We start from the raw sequence: 20886 nt of genomic DNA, 5'->3' as shown, positions 1-20886 counted from the left end.
AAATAAATTAAACCATTATTGCAGCAAAAAAATCGCCCAGATCGTTACGTTCCGAGCGACGATTCGCAATATACATATGTGTAGTTTCTTGAATGTTATCTAATAGACGACATTTTACAATGATTATAAATATGTGATTGCATACCTGGAATAATCGATAGCCAAGATATCTAAGAGTGACTTATTTTTAATTCTGATGCAGCTAAATATGTATACGTCGTGCGTCATTTTTAATCAATTTTTGTTCTGTGATATCATTCCTCTTTCGGAATAGTCAAATTCAAGATATAACGTTGGTAATTTAAAGTTGTAGTTTTTAGAGAATTTTTAAAATTGCGCTTGAAAAAACATTTTCAATAAAAAAGAAGCAAAGTTTCAAAATAATTACTATTCATTAACAAGCAACTACCAACTACCAAGGTTTAATAATTCATAATATTTTTAAAGCGCATATTGTGCTTATTGTATACTTTTGGTACGGAAAGGGGGCGGATTCCTCCACGTCCTTTTTGCAGCGACTCCTTGTAGTGGATTCAATGCTATGTTATTTATTGAAATGAGAATAAAAATCGTGGTATCGTTTAAACATACATTGAATATGTAAGCTAAGGACCTAGTTTAGGAGCAGGGCATACTTTTCCTCAGTATAAGACATGGCTGCTTAAACCATTCGAATGAGTGTAAGCAGAACTTTCATCACATCTTATACCCAGGATAGATTAACATAGGGTCTTACAAAAACATGAATCAAGACTTGCTTAGCTTAGGGGAAGACCTATAGCCCAACTAATTAATTTCGAGGCACCACAATGTTCTGAATATTCTGGTAATCTAGAGTTCGGTAATAGTGCAAAATAGGATTAACTTGTTGTAACCTAGATTTATTGACAGCTATACAAAAAGTATATATCTATTGTTATAATACTATAGTAATAAGTGTTATTAAATAATTTTATTAATATTAAAAAAAGCACTTATTATACTAGCACGATAAACGAGTGTTATAAGTTTTTGACTATTGACCTGAAAGACCTGGACTAGAATCCCATATGGACCTTAGCGTTTTTAAATTTCAACCGTGTCTTATATAATTATAGGCAGCCGGTCAAAAGAGCGTGCGTCAAATGAGCGCCGTCATATAAGCGCTGCATTCACGAGATATAGGCAGTAAAATTAGTATTTTATGTGCCAGAGCGCAATGACGATTAAAATGATTAGACAATAAAAATATTATTATTTATTTATTTTTACGTATAATACATAAGAAAGTATAGCTCCCCATCCCCATACATGCGATATATGCATATCAGTGTCGTGCGATAACTTTGAAACAGGGCATGCGGTTAGGGGGGATAGGAACAAAAACTATATTTTTAAATTTATTACAATTTAGGCGAAACTCGTAAAATAGGGGGAATGGGATTAAACACTATATTTTTAAATTTATTACAATTTAAGTAAAGCTCGTAAAAAGTACGAATCCTCTCAACCTCACATATGCGCTACTATACAATTAAAAAAATTTAGTAAAGAAAATCGTATCGATGATTTCTTCAGTGCTCAATTTAAGTCAAATGTTGAATTAAATAATAAGAAAGTTACTGCAAACAGATATATTATTTTCAAATTAATTGACGTGATTTGCTTTTTATCTAAACAAGAACTTTCTTTTCGAAGACACTCTGAAAATAATAATACCGTAAATGAAGGCAACTATGTTGAATTATTGTATTTTCTAAGCGAATCAGACACATTATTAAAAAAAGTGAGAATAGATTGTCAGCTCTTGCATTAATATCAATCGAAAAAAAACATTTAGACAAATTAAAGAAAGACAATATACTGATTATATAATGCGGTTATTGCTGACTTTTGTAAGAAGGAGCGTCGAATAAAATTAATTTTCAATAAAAATGAATACATAATATGTTTATAAGATAAAGAAAATTAATTTCAAAGTATAGTTTTGTTCAGCCCCCCCTAACCCCCATATTATCAATATGTAATAAAAGTATATATTTTTCACTATTTTCTTAAATAATATAAAACTTGAAATCATTGACATTATACTTTTAGAAGGTCAACAAGTCAATAACAAAGGTGACCTTCGTGTCACTCTCGCATTAAAATAAATCGAACGAGAGATACATATTTAAAAATAAACAAACAACTTGCATTAAAATAATTCGAATTAGAGATAAATATTTTAAAACTAGACAAATGCAATCTGAGGTGAATGACATTTGTTATTTTTAATGAAGCATAACCTTGAATTGTCTGGATGCATCTAGAAATATTTAAAAAAATACCAGTAGCTATGCGACCACGGTCGTAAACGGCCGAATAAATTCTTTTGTTACATTTTTCTCGAATAAGTGTTCTCGTTCATATTTTTTATAATAATATCCGTTTCGATGTTTTTAATTATAAAGTGATAGTGTAATTTAGTGTATGTGTTAGAATTTAGCAGTGTATAATTCAAAGTAGTGTTACTATGCAAGGCACCGTTGCACCAGTGTTTTTCCATGGCGTGCAACCGCGCGATGCGACGCGTCCTTCCCCCGCCGGCCTCGCGGGGGAAAGGACGCCGATTGACGCCGAAAGCGCGATATGTACAATTCTAGGCATCATGCGGTTGACAAGGTAATGTCTTTGGAATTTTCTGTGTCATAAAGTTAACCCTTTGTGCTAGTAACTCAACATCGTATTCCAAGCGTTGCACTCAAAACTTTCAATGCATTTATTGGCTTTGTGTTGGAGCTAATTTTGCCAATTTCAATTTATTAATGGTAAAAAAGCTTCTGGTAGACACAGTTAAGTAATATAGAATTCTAAACTTATGCAAATAAGTCAATATTCTTAAATTTACGAGTGTAAGTTTATTGTAAAATTTTTCATCGGAATATGGCCGAATCGAGCTGTGTTAAGACCGCATAACGCTTACTTGACAGTTTTAAGTTATTAATTATTCCTCTTAAACTGATTTTTTTCTTTCAAAGGTATCTATATTTGTATGATATGGGATGAAACGGGATTATATGCTCTATTTGTGCATAATTGTTACTTAATATTGTGTGTCTGTTATGAAATAAAAGGATTAGAAAAAAGCTATTTCGCTCGCACTATTAAAATGAGCGATTGACAACTATCGATCTGGGTATTGACATTTTTAGCGGCCACTCAAATAATAATATTAGTCTTTTCGAGCTAGTAAATTACTAAGAATTAGTAATCTGTGTTTTAAATTATTTATAAATACATATATTGATTTATTTTTAGAAATTATCCATATAATTACGAATGACGATATAATAATGGATGCTTAAGAAAGTGACGATGAATTTGATATTAACTGTGTGATTATTACTGTGATAGTAATAGTAGTAGGAATTATATCTAACTACTGAGGGGCCGTATACCTGCCCTATTATACGCATTCATTGAAAGTAGAGTTGATAAATAATAATATTTTAATAATAATTTTAAAAAAATATTTATAATTCATAATTTAATTAATAATATTAATATTTGTCAATTTAATGAAACATTATAGAACAAATCTAATGATAAATTCAAAATACGCGTTTCATTTTAGTACAAAATAAATGTATATCGTACGCATGGGGATGGAAAGCCATACTTTTTTATGTACGTTATAATCAATAAATAATAATGTTTTCATTGACTAATTATTTTAATCGTTAAAACGCTCTGGCACATGAAATATTAATTTTACCGCCTATGTTTCGTGAATTTTTATTCTTTGTAAATTTTTCACAATTTACCTATATTTTGTATACCTCATTCCTAAAATATATATTATTTAATTTTCTTCAAGTATTTTTGCGCTCTTATGATGTGCTTTCTTTTGTCGAACGCTCATATGACTGTCTGCGCATTTGACGCGCGCTATTTTGTTACGGCGCTACTTTGGTAAGCGCTTTTATGACGCAGCGCTTATAATACACACGTTCATTTGTCCGCGCTTATTTGTGACGTTGCCATAATTATAATTCTATAAGGTTTACCTGGATTTTCCAAATCTCGCGGATGAATTTCGTAATGATTAATTAAAATCGAGCTAGGTCGTACATATCTGGTATTAATCACATAAATGCTCTATATTTTTAAGTAATTGATATTGATATTCTTATTAAATAATTTAATCAAAGATTCTTTTATCCAAATTTTGGAGCTAACGCAAACTTAAATTGTGTATTTTTACAGTTACTTCTCTGGTACTGCTGTTTGAGTGTCTATGTATCGAGAGGTAGGAATTCAATCAGTGCACATTTGGGCATTAATCTTGTTTGAGTTAAACAGAAGCAGACAGCTCGTACGGCTGTGATGTATGGATGGCTTACAGGATTTGCTTGAATCCTATACGCTGGTAAACAACTTATTCCGCTCGAAGTGAACGCCGATCGTTCTCACAGATAAAACGAATACTTTGTTCCTAGATAAAACCCGGATTGATATATTCTTTTAACGCCGCTGAAAAATCGGCACTCGATACTGCCGGTGAAGTTTTCAAAACACAAATCGTCACCGATGTGTGAACCTGACACAAGTAGGACAATTTTCAGAGCGAAATGTATTTGCCCGATAAATGAATTTGATTGGCGAAAAGATATTGTATCTGATTTGTGTATTTTCTCATTCTATGTAGAAGTAGAGAACGAATATGGTACCTAGATATTACACAATATGTACTTCTTGTCAGCTTTCAATTCACTCACAATGATCAGAAGTGTTCAATATATATTTATAAATTTTACAGGTTTTTCATAACAAAAAAATTAAGTTTAAACTTAAATCAGTTAACGACTTATTACTAATTTCATTTATTTATGAGAATGATATTCTTTTAAAAATGAATAAGACTTATAAACTAATGATTTATAAATATTTTATGTCTTTATTAAATTGTTAATTTTTTATTTATGACTGTCCAATATTTAAAATTATCATTACTTTAGGTATGGCTTTGTAATTTTCACAAAAATTAGTTGTAGATTAAATTTAGTTTTATTTGAAAAGGCAAAATGTAATTTCTATTATTTTACAAATAAATTTATTATATTTTTTTTAATATTAATGAAAAATTTGTAACCAGTGCTTAATTTTACGTGCATTATTAATGAAATATGTTTAAAGCAATGTAAGTGGCTCACTTTTAAGTAAATACTATCTGCCACTTTTATTTGTCGTTTTATTTACAGTTAAATGTATTTAAATAAAAAGTGCTTTTATTAATAAAAACGCATTTTATTAATAAAATTCCACTGAAAATCATTTAAACGAGTCCAAATATATTGTAAAATAAAATAATTATTTCACCATTTCCATGCAACAATATTATATTTATATTTTATGTGAATACACAGTATACCCATAATTCAATTTGTAAAGACACGTTGTACTTCATTCACACAAAATACTATTCAAACATATACTATAAATTTTATGGGAATTTCGAGGGTAAATTATTTATCTCAAATTATTTACAAGCATTCGAGTCAACTCTTTCGAAAAAGGTTTTCAGATCGACAGTGTCCACAATTCTGGGTATTTGGGACATATTGTAAGTAGTGAACACGGGCGATGTGTATAGGATCCAAACGTTTCACGTTTTGGACCCAAAGCGGACCACGACCCGCGCATAAATCCATGGATTGTCCCGCGTTGAAGGGCGGTCTTTGTGGGCCAGGCGTTTTCAACTTTTCATAAAATACACTTGGAAATACTTCTTACACAAATAGTGAGTTAGAAGGTTCGGTTGAAAGGAGGTGAATAATGTGATAATTTCAATATATTTGATGTGTGGTTAATAATAATAATAATTATGGAAGTTTATGTAATTAGGATTTCTGATTTGTTTGAAAAAATATTAGTATTTTTTAATCTTAAGATAATACAATAATTGAATAGTTAATCATGTTTTAGAGCTATTACCTTTGTTTTGGTTCTACCATGCATAAAAATAAATATGTAACTCTCCAAAATAGCAATTAATAAGTGACTAAAAGCAACGCAATAAGTTATCACAAACTCTTTATTTGTCGTGATAAGCACATAAGATAAACTAAAATAATGAAAACCAGATAAATAAAAAAATTGCAATAATAAATCAAATAAAATCACAAATTCACTATTTTTATTATTAATTTTTCTATTATAGTTGTTTGGTTTTTAATGTATTACAATAAGAAATGGCTATACGTCATTTATGTGTCAAGCTAATCCAATTCCAACTGACAAGAAAACGTCAATCAGTCAAATGGCATGCTTACTTCACTTAAGTGTCCTAAATACTATTTAAATCCTTACTATACCAATCATTTATAAAAATAAAGCAAACAGCACGATTATAAATGCAACGATTGACATTATTTATTTAACTGATAAATCCATTACTTACAAACGTCTGTGTTATTTATTAATAAGTGCTAAACAAAGTTCAGAAAAAAATTATTCAGCCGTATAACTTCTAATTTACTTTATTAAGATCATATTATACTCACCTCATTGATCTCAATATTTTTTTTATTCCAGTGGCAAAAACAATGAATGATCACAAAAGTTACTTCTATGCTTTAAATTTATTTCATAACTACTGTGCAAACTTTAAGCTTCATTGTCATTTACTAAAAAAAAATATAAAATTTATTACAGTATTTTCTCTTTTTGCACACAATAAAAATATCATTAAATGAAGTTCGCACTTTTGCGGTATTAGAAATTAATATATGTAGTTTTGCTGATCTAGAGGATAATAGTTATGTTTTAAAAGGGTTGTCAACAAAGGTTGACCTTGGACCAATGCTATGAAACGTGTTAGCAAGTTCACGATATTAGTCCCAGGATCTTAGTTTTTAAAATTCTAAATAAATATATAGATAAAATTAGGAAAAATGACTAATAGAATTTATTTTATATGAGACATTTATTTTTTGTTATATATTATACGTACAATCATAACCTATTATTCACTCTATAATTCATAGAAATAAATTAAATACAGTAAATAATCTTGCATTGAAGAATGTATTTAAAAAAAATAAAAAGAGGTATAATTTACATAAAACACTAAGCAAATACAGGTATATTTAAAATAATACAATAAGCAATTATATTATTATTTAAAATTATATGTTTATAGTAATATGAGCATCGAGTGTCTCTTAGTCTGGATCTAAGTTTGGTTTTCAGGCAGTTTGCTGCTGAAAAAGTCCGCTCAGCCTCCACACTCGTTGAAGGTATTGTCATGAGATATTTGTATATTAGTTCGAGATGATGACCACGTGAAACGCTATTTTCAAATAAGTTAATTTTTTTCTTATTATTTTTCTTATTGCTCTTTCATCGTCATTTCTTCAACTGATGGGTGAGATGACTGTACTTCAAGTCACTTTTCTGATGTTTTACATCTTTCTCATGATCTTTAGCTAATATTTTTATTAATTTTATTATTGACTGGATTAGAGTTTTACAAGTTGTTACAGGGAAATTTATGACAATATTAATCTCATCAAACGATTTGGGATTCAATAAAAATATACTCGTAACCGTTAAATGTATTCGACTTCCTTTTTCTATATGTTTTTTTAGAGCAATTACCATATCTGAGCTTAATGCAGATTTAAGCTCGGCCAATTGCCTGAAAATTTACGAATTGCGTCAGCTAAGCACAAGTTTGAATCACGTCGGCAAAGTGCTTCGACAACTTATTTTAAAGATTTCAAAACTTTTATAATTTCTGCAATTTTCATTTAGTCATTTTTATTAAACGTTGCCGAGGAATTGTTTAAATCTATTTGCGTTTTTTGTATACTTGTTTTTAAAAAAATAAATTGCTCCATCATATTATAAAGATTTATCCATCTGAATTTACAGTCATATGTAAGTGAAAGATCTCTTCCAAGCTCCTTTTTAATGTTTTTTGTAAAATAGCATCATACTAAGTGGGTGATCTTTTAAATAATATCACGAATTTTCTCGTTCTATTTACATCTACAAAACAGTTTTATCATCTTCTTTTGAGCATGATTCCGAAGAGAGAATTGGAATAATTTTGTAAACTACTTCAGAAACAGCTAGGTGAATTCCATGAGTGATACATGATTGATGTTACATAAGTGATACGAATGAGTTCGTGTGAGTAATGCAGTGATGCCTACTTAATAATAGAGTATATCCATATTTTATCGATTTTTGATGTTATTTATTATCTGTGAGCACATGTAAACGTGCAACAAACGTTACATTTTTTTATACAAGTCAAATCTAATTTTGTTGATAAAAAAGTCAATTCCAAAAGTTTCAAGATTATATTTTCTAATTTCGAGATTGAAATAGGTATTGAAAATCTTTCGGGATCCCAGGATCCCGGGATTGAATACCCTAGGTGCTATGATAAGCAGGAATATTTGCTATTGCGTGCAACTACCTGAGTGCCAGAATGCTATAAGCAGGTTGGTGCGTCTGGATTTTGTGGTGAAGCGAATGATACAAGGAGCTTTGTTTGTTTTACTGAAACATGTGCTGCGGGTTCTTAAGTAAAGTTGACAGTGAGAACCTTGCTTTAGATTTGGTTTCTAAGGTCACAGATAGCCCATCTTATACTTCATATCATATCAGCGTATAATATTACTCTAATTCCTGCAACGTATTTTTATCTTGCATTTTCGTAAAGTTGCTAGTATTTACAGGCGGGCTGAAGAATGTATTTTGGAAAAGGTGAATCTGTTTGCAGTTTAAGAAGCTATCATGCACCACACGCAGGTTATTGCGTGTGATGCATAAAATATATTAGTGGTGAACATAGGAAATTATTTTCGGCTGTGGAGCTTCACAGAAAGGAGAGCTATGTAATCTTGTAGCTTCCAAGAGATAATCTCAGGGTATTTAATTTATTTTGTGAAGCCAATGGCTGACGGAACTCTTTTTTTCTTATGAAAGTTAAAAAATATATTTTATGAAGTTTTGTTGGGGATGTAGAGCGTGACTGACTGCTACCTCTATCCTCTCTTATCGCATTTTTATTCTTAACAATTATTAGTTATACTAAAACTATCATTAGTTTTTTCGAGTTTACTCGACCGCAACTGTCAATTGCGACAGCCCAGGTAAGAAGTCGGTCCTTGCCGCAGTACACGCTGTATACTGAAGGAAATGCCTGATTAAATGCGTTTCGTGGTTGCTAATGAGACGAAACTCTAGCGCCTTGTGCAAGTACAGAACAAGAGACTGCAGGCACAACATTGCTGTGACAAAGGCTTATTAAACTAAACTACGTCACATTTAAGAATCTGAGTGCTAACAACCGCATGAAAATTAATTTATAGGATGTTCTTCGAATATATCTTATAAATATCAAACAAATCAGCGTAAAAAGATAATTTTGTCATAGCTGGCTCATGTAATAATTTAGTGGAAAAATAATAACCATATATTTTGTCTCATGAAATTTATAAAAACACTGAAAACCGATCAATCCTTAAAACACAGTTGTGTATTATTTCTTTGTGTATTAAAAATTTACTACAGCGCAGGTAGTTTATTAGTACATTATCTACAGCCCAATTTTGACATTTTTTATTTTAAGAAATTTATCGTTATGTTATTTACAACAGCCATAATCATACAAACTAATACTTGACAAGCAAAATAATAATGAAAAAACTCCAATTACTGAAATTCCAGAAATTTTGTGCAGATCTAGACTTTCGTAATGGCTAATATTAATTAGCCAATTAATTTTAAATCAGTACAAATAATATTTAATTTCATGTCTGTCTCAATTAATTTATTATGGTAATATTTTTTAACACACTAAGATAACTACTTTTTGGTAACAGTAATAATTTAAATAGTATTTCGTACTTCTTAAAAAAAACTATTGTTTTACTATTTTTTACCAGTCTTAATAATTTTCATTTTTTTTAAATAAAAAAATAATAGTATGGACCTGTTTCATAATTCAACCTACACCTACCTTTCATTTTTTATCGTTAACTAATGGGTATTCAAATAGTTAAAAATAACAAATATTTGGATACTATTACCCTATGCCAAATAGATATCTAAAAATTAACCAAATTTATCTTGTGTACCCCTTCACTCATTAATTCGACTTTGAAGTTGACGATGACTAGACACGTGTGCTTGGCTCGCCCTTAACCCCAATCACACTTTGTTTGATAAACCTCTAACATCATTGCTGCCTTATATAGTATATTCAAATATTAAATGTATTTTATCATTAGGTTATTCAGTAATTTATTTATGAGTCAATATAGACCAGTTAAAAAAATATTTATATTAAATATGATACCAATGCATATGACATATACATACGTAGGTTGTACATATGTATGTATAGAATCACATTTTTAAGATTTATGTAAATTTAACATTCATATTAACTTGACAGCTTGCTTGTATCAGTTTACGAACAAAATTCTCTCTTTGTTAAGTTATAACTCTACGAGTACAGCTTAAACGCTTGTTACAAGTTCATGTTTAATTCAGGCGTAAACCGTTTACATTTAATTTTTTTTTAAATACGCCGTCGAAATATTAAATAGTACACAAATTTCCTGCTTGTAACAAATAATTTGTAATGCAAATATCGAATAAGCGTGTTAACTCTTTTGCCGCTTGCGAACGCAAGATAAGAAGACAAACTCGGGACGTTTTCTTCGCCACAGAGAAATTTGCATTTTATTACTCTCTCTATCTCTTTCTCTCTGCTTGCATTTTATAATTGCTTTTATATTCAACAAGGTATGTGAATAAACAAATATTTGCTTAATTTTTAATTATCGTATTAAGATATCAATAAATTTAAGCTTCCATACAAATAAATCAAATTTTAGAACATTATACATAGTACATATAAAAATAAGTACAAGTAGTAGTTAACGTTGATGCAGGATGATCGCTGCTTTTAAATATTTTCAATTTGTGCTCTTAAAACGTGAATCCTAAATAACTGATGTGATAATATAAAATGTATACATTATAAAAGATTATTTTTTAGTTGTAGGAGTTTATACATTTTATTTTTAAGTTTGTACTGTTAATTCTTTTAAAGTGCTTCTGTAAAATTTATTTAAATGACAAATTATTATTAGGTAAAAAATATATTATTATTATGTATCAATGGTAGGCTCTTTTTCTATTTTATGTACTAAAACAAACTTTAAATTAACATTTTCATGTTCAGTATCAATCATATATTTTGACTAAAAATTGAAATATTTGTTCGGTTTCTAATACACGATTTTAAATAATACCTATTTCTATAGAGATGATTGTGCTTTTGATCGTCTCTTTCCCTACATTCATCATTAAAACAATGTGATTTAATATTATTTCAGTATTATATCTTTGTATTTATTTAACATAACTTGCTCTTTAGTATATTTATAAAATCACACTTCTCATAGTCGGCAACAAAAGCATTTATTGAAGTTTGATTTTTTTACTTCGTTTTTTTTCTATTAGCGCTTTACTTTCATTTCCTCGTAGTTGTATTTAAGTCAACGACTGTAATTTACGTTTTGTGACCCTTTCGTGATCGGGATTATGATGTTGGCATTTGTATTAAATCGAAGGACCGTAATCTTAGTTCGGTAACGTTTTTTTCTTTTTACTCGCAAGATTTAATCTGGCAATAACGTATCGTGTTTAGAGTCAAAGCAACCGATCCATTTCGGGTCTGTAATAAGCGGATATGGCTATAAAAATTCTTGTATAAATAAATCTATAATATTTTGCAAAACACAGAAATTTTATTGTCGCTTATCGCGCATTTGTATGAAAATTGAGATGTGACGAATGTGTAATTTGACAAACCTAATGTTGGTGCTCTCCAATTTGCGTCAAATAATATAATAGCTTTGTGTAGATGTGATCAATATTTTTTCTATAACACGTTATTGTTTAAAATTGCTATATAAATATCGTTTCCAAAACATGTGGGCATTAATTGTTTTATTATTATCATATTAAAAATATAAAAAAGACATTGATTTATGACTGCTTTAACTGTCGTTTATCGATGGATAATATTATAATCAGATTAAAATTTTAGTTGTTTTTTATTTAAATTCAATGTGATGATGACAATGTTATTTAGTCGTTTTAATGTATAAAGTTTTATGGTAAATTTTTTTTCCCTGCAATATTACATGGATGATTCATATTTATTTCCGCTCATAAAATGTCCAAAGTATTTCAAATTTTTCTTTTTAATTGCTGTTAATACTTCTTTATTCTTTTTCGTACGTCCATTGACTTGAAAAGTAAGCGTAATAAATATAAGCATTTTTCCTATCTTAACAACAGGAATATTTAATATACAATACAAAGCAAGATACATTTCCAAATTAAACTTTAACTGTCAGCTGCAGGCTTTCAGGGCGCTGTAAGTGATTCTAACAATTCAAGGGCGATTCAAAGGATTTTTTTGCTTGTTGTGGTGAAAGCCATGATTTGCATTCCTCGCATTTATTTGAAAAATTGACGACCATTAGCCACTTTTCGCCAAGCAACACTTGTTAGACCATTTTCATTTCGCTTCGTCTTATCTAGGCTCCGTAGTGTAAGTCTCATAAAAGGATCGTTTAAAGGATCTCTTATCTGTGAGGCGCGAAGCCGAGATGGAAACTACCCCTGCGATTCCACCCGTCACCCCCACGACATATTAAATTATTTAACGCCCCCGCAATAGCTATAAAAGTCTCATTTGCATTTTTAATACCACACCCGAAATCCCACCGCAGACATTTGCTTAGAAATTATGGGCGTAGGGATACAGAGCTGCTTTCGCAAATGCAATTCTTCTGCAGGCAATTGACCACTTAGAAATAAAAAAAGCAATATGTAATATTTCACATATAATTTTTTCTTAGAATTTAAAATTTAAAAAATAAAACAAAGAGGTATAAAAATACGATTAGTATATTTTAATAAAATTATTGTATTAATTTTATGCTAACATCAACAAATCAGGCGTAAAATATAGCAATTAACACCTGCAAATATTTGTTTATCAATCAAATTTGAGTCACTACATATACATAAATATCACAAAAAAAATGATAAAAAGCAAAAAAAACGAAGAACCAGAAAATTACTTAAAATAAACATTAAGAAATGTTACTTAATATACGCCAAAAAGATTTTTCACAACAATAAAATAAATAGTTTATATAAATATATTTAGTAACATCAATATATTGTGTTTTTCGGAAAATATCCAAAAACTTTGCTTTGCTTAATCAAATATTTTTCTTTTAAATATAAAACATAGCATCTTTATATTTGCTGAAAAAAATACGCACTAGTCCTGCAAATAACATCTTTAATGAATTACCAAAATAATTGATTTATATTAGGTTTTAATAAATAAAACCAATATAAAATCTTTTAGTATTTTTTTCTTTATATTTATATATTTTCCATCGTTTAATATTTTTTAAACTATTACTTTTTTTTTAAAAAGAATTTCTAGCTTAGAATTGAAATAATAAGATTGAGTCGATTTCTCTTCTTTGGTTATATTGATTTTTCTTCTCTTAGAAAATGGTTTCGTGGTACAAAACCAGTGCCATTGGCAAGTTACTAAATATTTTTGTCTATTTACCAAATCAGGTTTTTGTTTACTTAATGCCTTTATTATTTTATAAGGTTTTAACAATTCAATACAAATAAAATTTTTGGAATCTCAATATACACAAAAAAATACCTTTTAAGAGTGTAATTCGGATTTAGGGGTTGGAATTTCAGCGTAATATAGTCACTGTTTTTTTCGTCACTTTCCAATAAAATACCCATTTTTCGTCCCCAGTAATTTGATTTAAAGAAATAGCTGTAACTGTACTTTTACCGCAATAAGGAAAATGTGTTAATTCTCTTTGCTCTGAATTGGTCAAACAATACATAGGAAACCAAAACACTCTTCAGCTTTTGCTAATATGTTCTTACCATATTTTGGTAGTAAACCATGAAGTACCGACATCGTTTAATAATTATTCGATGGTTACCATTGAATATGCTTCAATTTCAATTTGTATGTCTTTTTCATCTCTCAAGTTGTAAGTCCACATTGATGCTCATATATTCATACAAAATTAAAAACTCTAAAAAATTTTACACATATTTTTTGTAACAACCATTGCGTTTATTTTTATATTAAATTTATACAAAATGCAGTTCCGTAGATATTGTTCCGGAAGACAAATTTCTCCAAAGTGTCTCAGATCAGATGACTACAACATAAAAACTTATTTTCAAACAAAATACCACAACACAAAAACTTTTGTGTATATAACTTTTGTGTATATTTTGTGTAAAATATACTTTTCAAGAGTGTGTGTCGAATGAAAAATATAAAATATAGGTACACCCCAAATCAGGTTGTTCCATAAGTTTTAGCTTTTAACGTACGGGTTAAGTGAGTTAAGAATTAAAAAGTTTAATACTTTCACTAAATGATTTATTATTATTTTTTTTAGATTTATTCTCCATATGGTAATCGATTTTTTTATATCTGATTTGAAAAATAATGTATTTTTGGAAGCGTGATGTCGTTTTTTATATCCATTTTTGTAAAATAATTTTTTCCCCTAAAAAATGTTATAGAGAACTAAATATATAATCGTTGTTTGGAGCAATGTTTAAAGAAAACGGTGGATGATAAAAACGTTCCCAAAACAAGCAATTTATTTTTCTATCGTCTTCTTGAATAAATGAGGGCGAGCGCTGTCTTGGTGTAAAATTACCGTTCTTTAAAGGTATCTTTTATGGTCTACGTCACTTTTAAGTGACGTAGCTGAGCGCAATCCGTATCTGTCGTAATTTTCTGTCTATAATATAATAACTTATAATAAATTATACCCTTCATATCACGCCATATGTATAACAATAATTTTTGAGGTGTAATCCTTTTGGGGTGTTCTCGGGTTTGGAATTGAAGGTTGATTGGCACCAAACCACTGTCTTTTACGTCGCGTGATAAAGTAAAAGATTCACTTACGACACAAAAATAAATCTTTTTTGGTAAGTATCAAAAATTATTGGAATATTGAGATTCGTTGCGCGAGGTTTTACTCAAAAAATTTATGAGATACCTATATTCAGCAAATTAAAACCATTCCTAGCTTTTAAAATGTCTGTGAACTGATACAGGCAAAATGTTGAGATTTTGTGCTAGCTTATGTGTCGATAATCTCGGATCTGCTTTGACGGCAGCCCTAATATCCTCACTAACAACACCTAAAAACTACCCCTCCGCACGTAATGATATAATATAACTTAACTGAGTTTATTTTATCTCCACTGCCATTGTTGATTTAGAATAACTCATTAGCAGCATTGAAAAGACTACTATTAACAAACACCAAAATAATAGTGAAATTATTGTTAATTTATAAAAACGATTAATGGAAACAATCAGATATAACGGGTTATTAAAATGTAGCTTTATTATAATAAAACCGCTACTTATTGTAAATATTGAACTCATTAAAATTTATACTATGCAGTTAGCTTATAACTAACTTATATTTGTAGCTTAATGTATTATCATCGTCATGCCTAAATATTTTCACTGATACAACGTCAACGGAGACGTTAAGGAATCCGCCCCGCACTCCGTGCCATTGGTAATACATTTAAACTTTTAAAACTTTGTTGTGTATTATTTAGAGGACAACGGTTATTTCATATACTAGACATTTTTTTACAATAACTTATTTCTTAAAAAGACCTAGAAGCAGCATTTATTATTTATTTATATTTGACATTTAGGCAGCTTTGTGGTAAAAACCATAAATAAATGATTTAATCATAAAGTATCTGTCATATAACTGTGTAAATTAAACAAAGATGTGTTTTATGAATATATATATAATATCAAAAAAAATTACAAGTCTTAATTAAAAATCGTTATATGTTACATTGTATATATATAATATATATAATTATAATCACAGTTAGCGTGACGGTGGTGCGATTGAACTATTTTTTTATTACATAAAACTATACATAGGTACTGAAATTTCAATACAAAATAATTCATACAAAACAAGTTAGTATATTGTGATTATTGCCATATAATGACAAGGCGTAAAGGGCACGTTAATAAAAATAAATGTCCTCATACCCGTAATAGTACAATGTCACGTAACCTAATAACAACTTTTCAGCAAAGTGCTTTTGCAAAGATCAATTCTTAAAACGTTTAGCTGTCACGGAGAAATTTTACGTGTTATTTGAGTGATGCTGAAGAGCGATATCCCAAATCGGAGATTATTTACAGTAATAACGTTGGCTTTTGTCTACGATGGCAAATAATATAAACTTGGGTATTTAATTTTGGTCATGAATGATACAGACTATTATTTCGTAAGGTTTAACCTTTCGAACTATCTAGACCCTTAACACAATGCACTGGATTTATCTTTAAACAAATTGCCGTTAGAATTTGATAGACGTATGACATAAATATAAATCGCAGCCTATATTTGAAAGACCTTCATATAAAATTCATGTTATAACAGAAATATCACGCAGATGAGACGTCAAACTAATATTATTAAAATTTATCGACGGATCGCGTAGGCGTCATTAGAAATGGTCAGAGACGAAATAAGTTTTAATCGCAGGTAAAATGAGGGTACGTCTGTAATAATTGAATAGGGCATTCAAACCCCTGGCTTAAGGGATGAATAAATCTTCGGCTGGAACACCTAGACTTAGAACTGAATTGAATATGAACAAAGGTGATATATTGGCCCGGAGATATGGTTCAGACTATTAGAATATTTTTTGTAAATGTATAAAAATCATATAAAATAGTAAAATAATAGTTACAAGAATGATGTAAAATTAATAATTTTAATATGGAGATTTACAATATAGGAATATCAAATTTCGATTACATTATATTCTTGGATACTGTAAAATGTAATAAAAAAGAACAAGATGTAATTAAAAAACTATTCATCAAACAAAAATATATGTGTTTAATCAGTAAGTTCTCATTGAACAAGTTTAATTGATTAAGTTCTTTAAAATCAATACTATAATTTATTTACTATATATATAGCAAGTTTTACGAAGGCTTTTAATATTATAAAACTTTATTAGCATGTTTATTGATTTTCGCTTTTTTAAATAACAAAAAATATAATATTCTTTTTTTTACAATTTGTCTTATAAATATTTTCTAAGAATATATAAAATAAACATTTTTAGAATCGCCACAATTTTCGTTGAAAATTCACAATACTCAATTATGAAAAAAATATACAGCCTGACATTTGATATCTCAAATTGTCGTTAGTGTGATCTCTTATTATAACAAGTTGTGTAGGTAGGTAGGTTTTTATTTTTATCCCTACGTGTGACGCGTTGCATTGCATATTGTGCTACTGAAAATAGTGTAATTCTGCAGGTAAAATTTATATTTGTAGCAAAAATCTTGTTAATGTTTATATTCAATATTTCGCTCAAACAATATTGCCTTATTACGCGAAATAATTAAATTTATAAAATAATAAATATTACAATATTTTATATATTGTATCAGTATTTCACATCTCAAATTTAATATTAATGTTCTGAGAATCTTTTAAGAACATCGAGTGGCGTAATTTATAATAATACGGTATAAAAAAACTCAGATACAATACCAATAAAATTCTAAGAAATTAAATTAATATAATCGAGAACCTCTCATGTATTATTTTTAGACTAAATTTAATCCTCGAATGAACACTTTTAAAATGGAATGTTCGGAAAAAAGCTCACCGCAACATATATTCTATTTCCATTTATCTGACCTCCGAAGTATTGTTAGAGCTCCGGATCCAACAATTATGCCCATTCACACCACTCAAGGGACTTCCTTAAGGTAAATAAGTGTTATGGCTTTTTCATATTAATGCCGCAAAGCCCACCGGATATTTATACATATATACGGTCGTTTCGTGAATTTTTTCTCATACCTCTCCACTTCTTCAAGTGATATTAATTCGGTTGTCTCGAAATATGAACCGGGCGTCTTCTTTTACTAGGGAGAGAAAAAATCGTATCAATTTTCCAAGTGTTCAGTACGAAAGTTATCCAATTTCTACCGATGAGGGATGAGAAGTATTGCGCGATTAATTGGAATCCTATAAACGACAGGAACTTAACTTTCAGTAGCAGCAGCAGCCTCCACCGCACCCCCTGAAAGTTTATAATTACACTTTCATTGGACTGTGTAATTCTGAACTTGATTAGCTTCAGGTGCAGTCAGCTAATCCACCTGGATCGAGCGTTGAACGCCTTTGAATTTAATTTCTTTGACAATGCTATGCTCGATATATTTTATTTTTGATATTTTACAATAAAAGTCACTTATTGAAAACTCTTACTGTAATTGAAATATAATTGCATATCTTTGTATTTGATGTAATAATCATATAATTTAAATATTTTTATTAAGCATTTATCGAATAGGTGGCAATCAAATTTATTATGTTATTACTGTGTGTGTGTACGTTACAAAAAGTTATGTCCGGAATTGTGACGAAGCAGATTACCCACTTATTTTAACTTCAAAAATCGACTATTAAAAACACAGCTTTGGAAAAATATTACTGGCGTAACAGTCCTGACTAAACAAACGTTAAAACTAAAATTAAATTAAATAATTAATGTCGTTATATTATAACATTATTTATGCATTTACAATAAATATTTATTATTTTTTTACTTTATAAGCATATTTAATTTAAATATAATATTATTAGTTTTCCTATTTGTTTGTTTTATTTTTTTTTATTCCTGGTATACATAATGCAAAAGTACATGTTGTGATTTTCTTGTATGTTTTCTGAAACTGTGTTTTTTCTGACGGATACTAATTATATAATATACCATTTATTTTTTGAGACACTTGTAGCAATTTTAAATTTATTTACATTATGGTAGAGTTTTTTCATTACTTTATTTATGTATAGGTTTAAGGTTCAATCGAATGCGTATATGTAAAACACAAATTAGAGGCGTGAAAGTCTGGATGAACATATTAATTTTCGCCTAAGGTTATGCTTAGTGGTTATTAACCCTCCGTTAGTCGCAATAGTATTAGACAAATACGCGTTACCTCCCTTATGTTTTTTTTACTATAACTTTGCAATCCACAATAGCTTCCTAGGTTTGCATTACACATATGTTTGTCATCAAATCGAATGGGATATTTGAGGTCTATGTATCTGTTTGATACATTGCGACCATCTTGCTAAGTTTGTAAATTTGTTTTTTTTTATTCTTAACACTGTATCTACTGTTCGTTTATTGTGGCATTTTCCTAGTGTACATCTTCTGGACATCACAAACAAATCAAAAGACTATTAGAAAATTACGTTTCTAAATGTGATTTGTATAGTTTTCTAAGCCGTTCTATATAACATGAGTGTCAATTCGGTTTCAAGCCAAAAATATCTACCATAGACCACATAGATCTCATGAGACGAACCATGGGTATAGCATATACATAAAATATAACCTAACCATATATTTACAGACTAGTTTAAATATAGAAAATATACTGTTTTTTCTGTAGGTATTGTAAATTTCAGTAAAATATGTTAGACTGATAGGTACTACATTATCGGAAGCAAACAGTATTAATTGTTAAAATATGAACATTTTGAGTGTTTTTAAATTCAACATAGGGTAAGGCTAGGATACCTATTGTCCTCAAAAATATTGAATTTAGTACTACAGGCACAAACTCAAAATCAGAGGTTGTATTGATTATAATACAATATATATTACTAAGCATAGAATAATTTACCAAGACGCAAATCTAGCAGAAGCTTTTTTTTAAACAAAGACAGTTTTTTTTAACCTTTTAACTCATGTGAACCAATATATTTCACTATATCAGAAATATTTTGCAGATGCAGAAATAAAAAATATTTATTTTACAATACGGTTTGCATGTCGTGTTTGATATTTCATACATTACTTTATTTCCTTTTTTTGGTTTTAGTCGCTCGTTACTAAGAATTGACCATTTTGTTTTCCTTGTTTCTTCTATACTTGATGTATCCGTTTTTAACTATTTTCAGTTTCTTCACGACTCTTCTTCTAACTATTATTGTTTTTAAAGAATGGCAAAAGATCTTGTTCTTTATTTTACTTTATTTTTATTTGGTAGGGTCTCAAATTTTTAAATATATAAAAACTATTCATTTTATTTTTCTATACAAGAAATAGTTTTTCGAAATATAACGAAACGGTATCAAAAAACAAATGGCTCAGTCACTTACAGGTGCACAATTTTAAAACATTTTAAAATGGATACTAAATATTTGCGGACCTTTTCACCATTAGATCACGGACAATCGGTTGAGAAACATTACTGGGAAAATGATCTAAACTTTAGATTTATAAATATATAAGGATACTTATGGCAGAAGAAAAGACCAGCAGTTTTCAAAAAATACATCTTGAGGAAAATGTTTTGATCCACAAGGTTTAAAGATTCAAACTTATATAATGAAAATAGACTTGGAATTAAAAAATTAATGAAATCACAAAAGGATGGACGAATACCTTCACCATAAACTAGTCAAAATGTATCCTGAATGAAAGAGACCATTTGGCAGACAAAGAAAAAAGTGGACATACCATAGTGCAGAGGATTAAACCAATATGAGACGATCTGTTAGCTAAGAAAAGGGCCAAGTAAAAAGTTTTTATGAAGTTTTTAATAACATAATAAAAATAGTTTTATCTTTAATTAATATTGCTAATTTTTATTAATTTGTTATACATAAACATGGCAATAAAAATACATTAAGTAAAATTGTGTAGCTA

Source organism: Plectrocnemia conspersa, unplaced genomic scaffold (assembly GCF_051122295.1).
Source record: "Plectrocnemia conspersa isolate PC_06_02 unplaced genomic scaffold, ASM5112229v1 ptg000013l, whole genome shotgun sequence".
Classification (NCBI taxonomy): Eukaryota; Metazoa; Arthropoda; class Insecta; order Trichoptera; family Polycentropodidae; genus Plectrocnemia; species Plectrocnemia conspersa.
The sequence above is the reverse complement of the archived record's forward strand: the minus strand, read 5'-3'. Positions refer to the sequence as shown.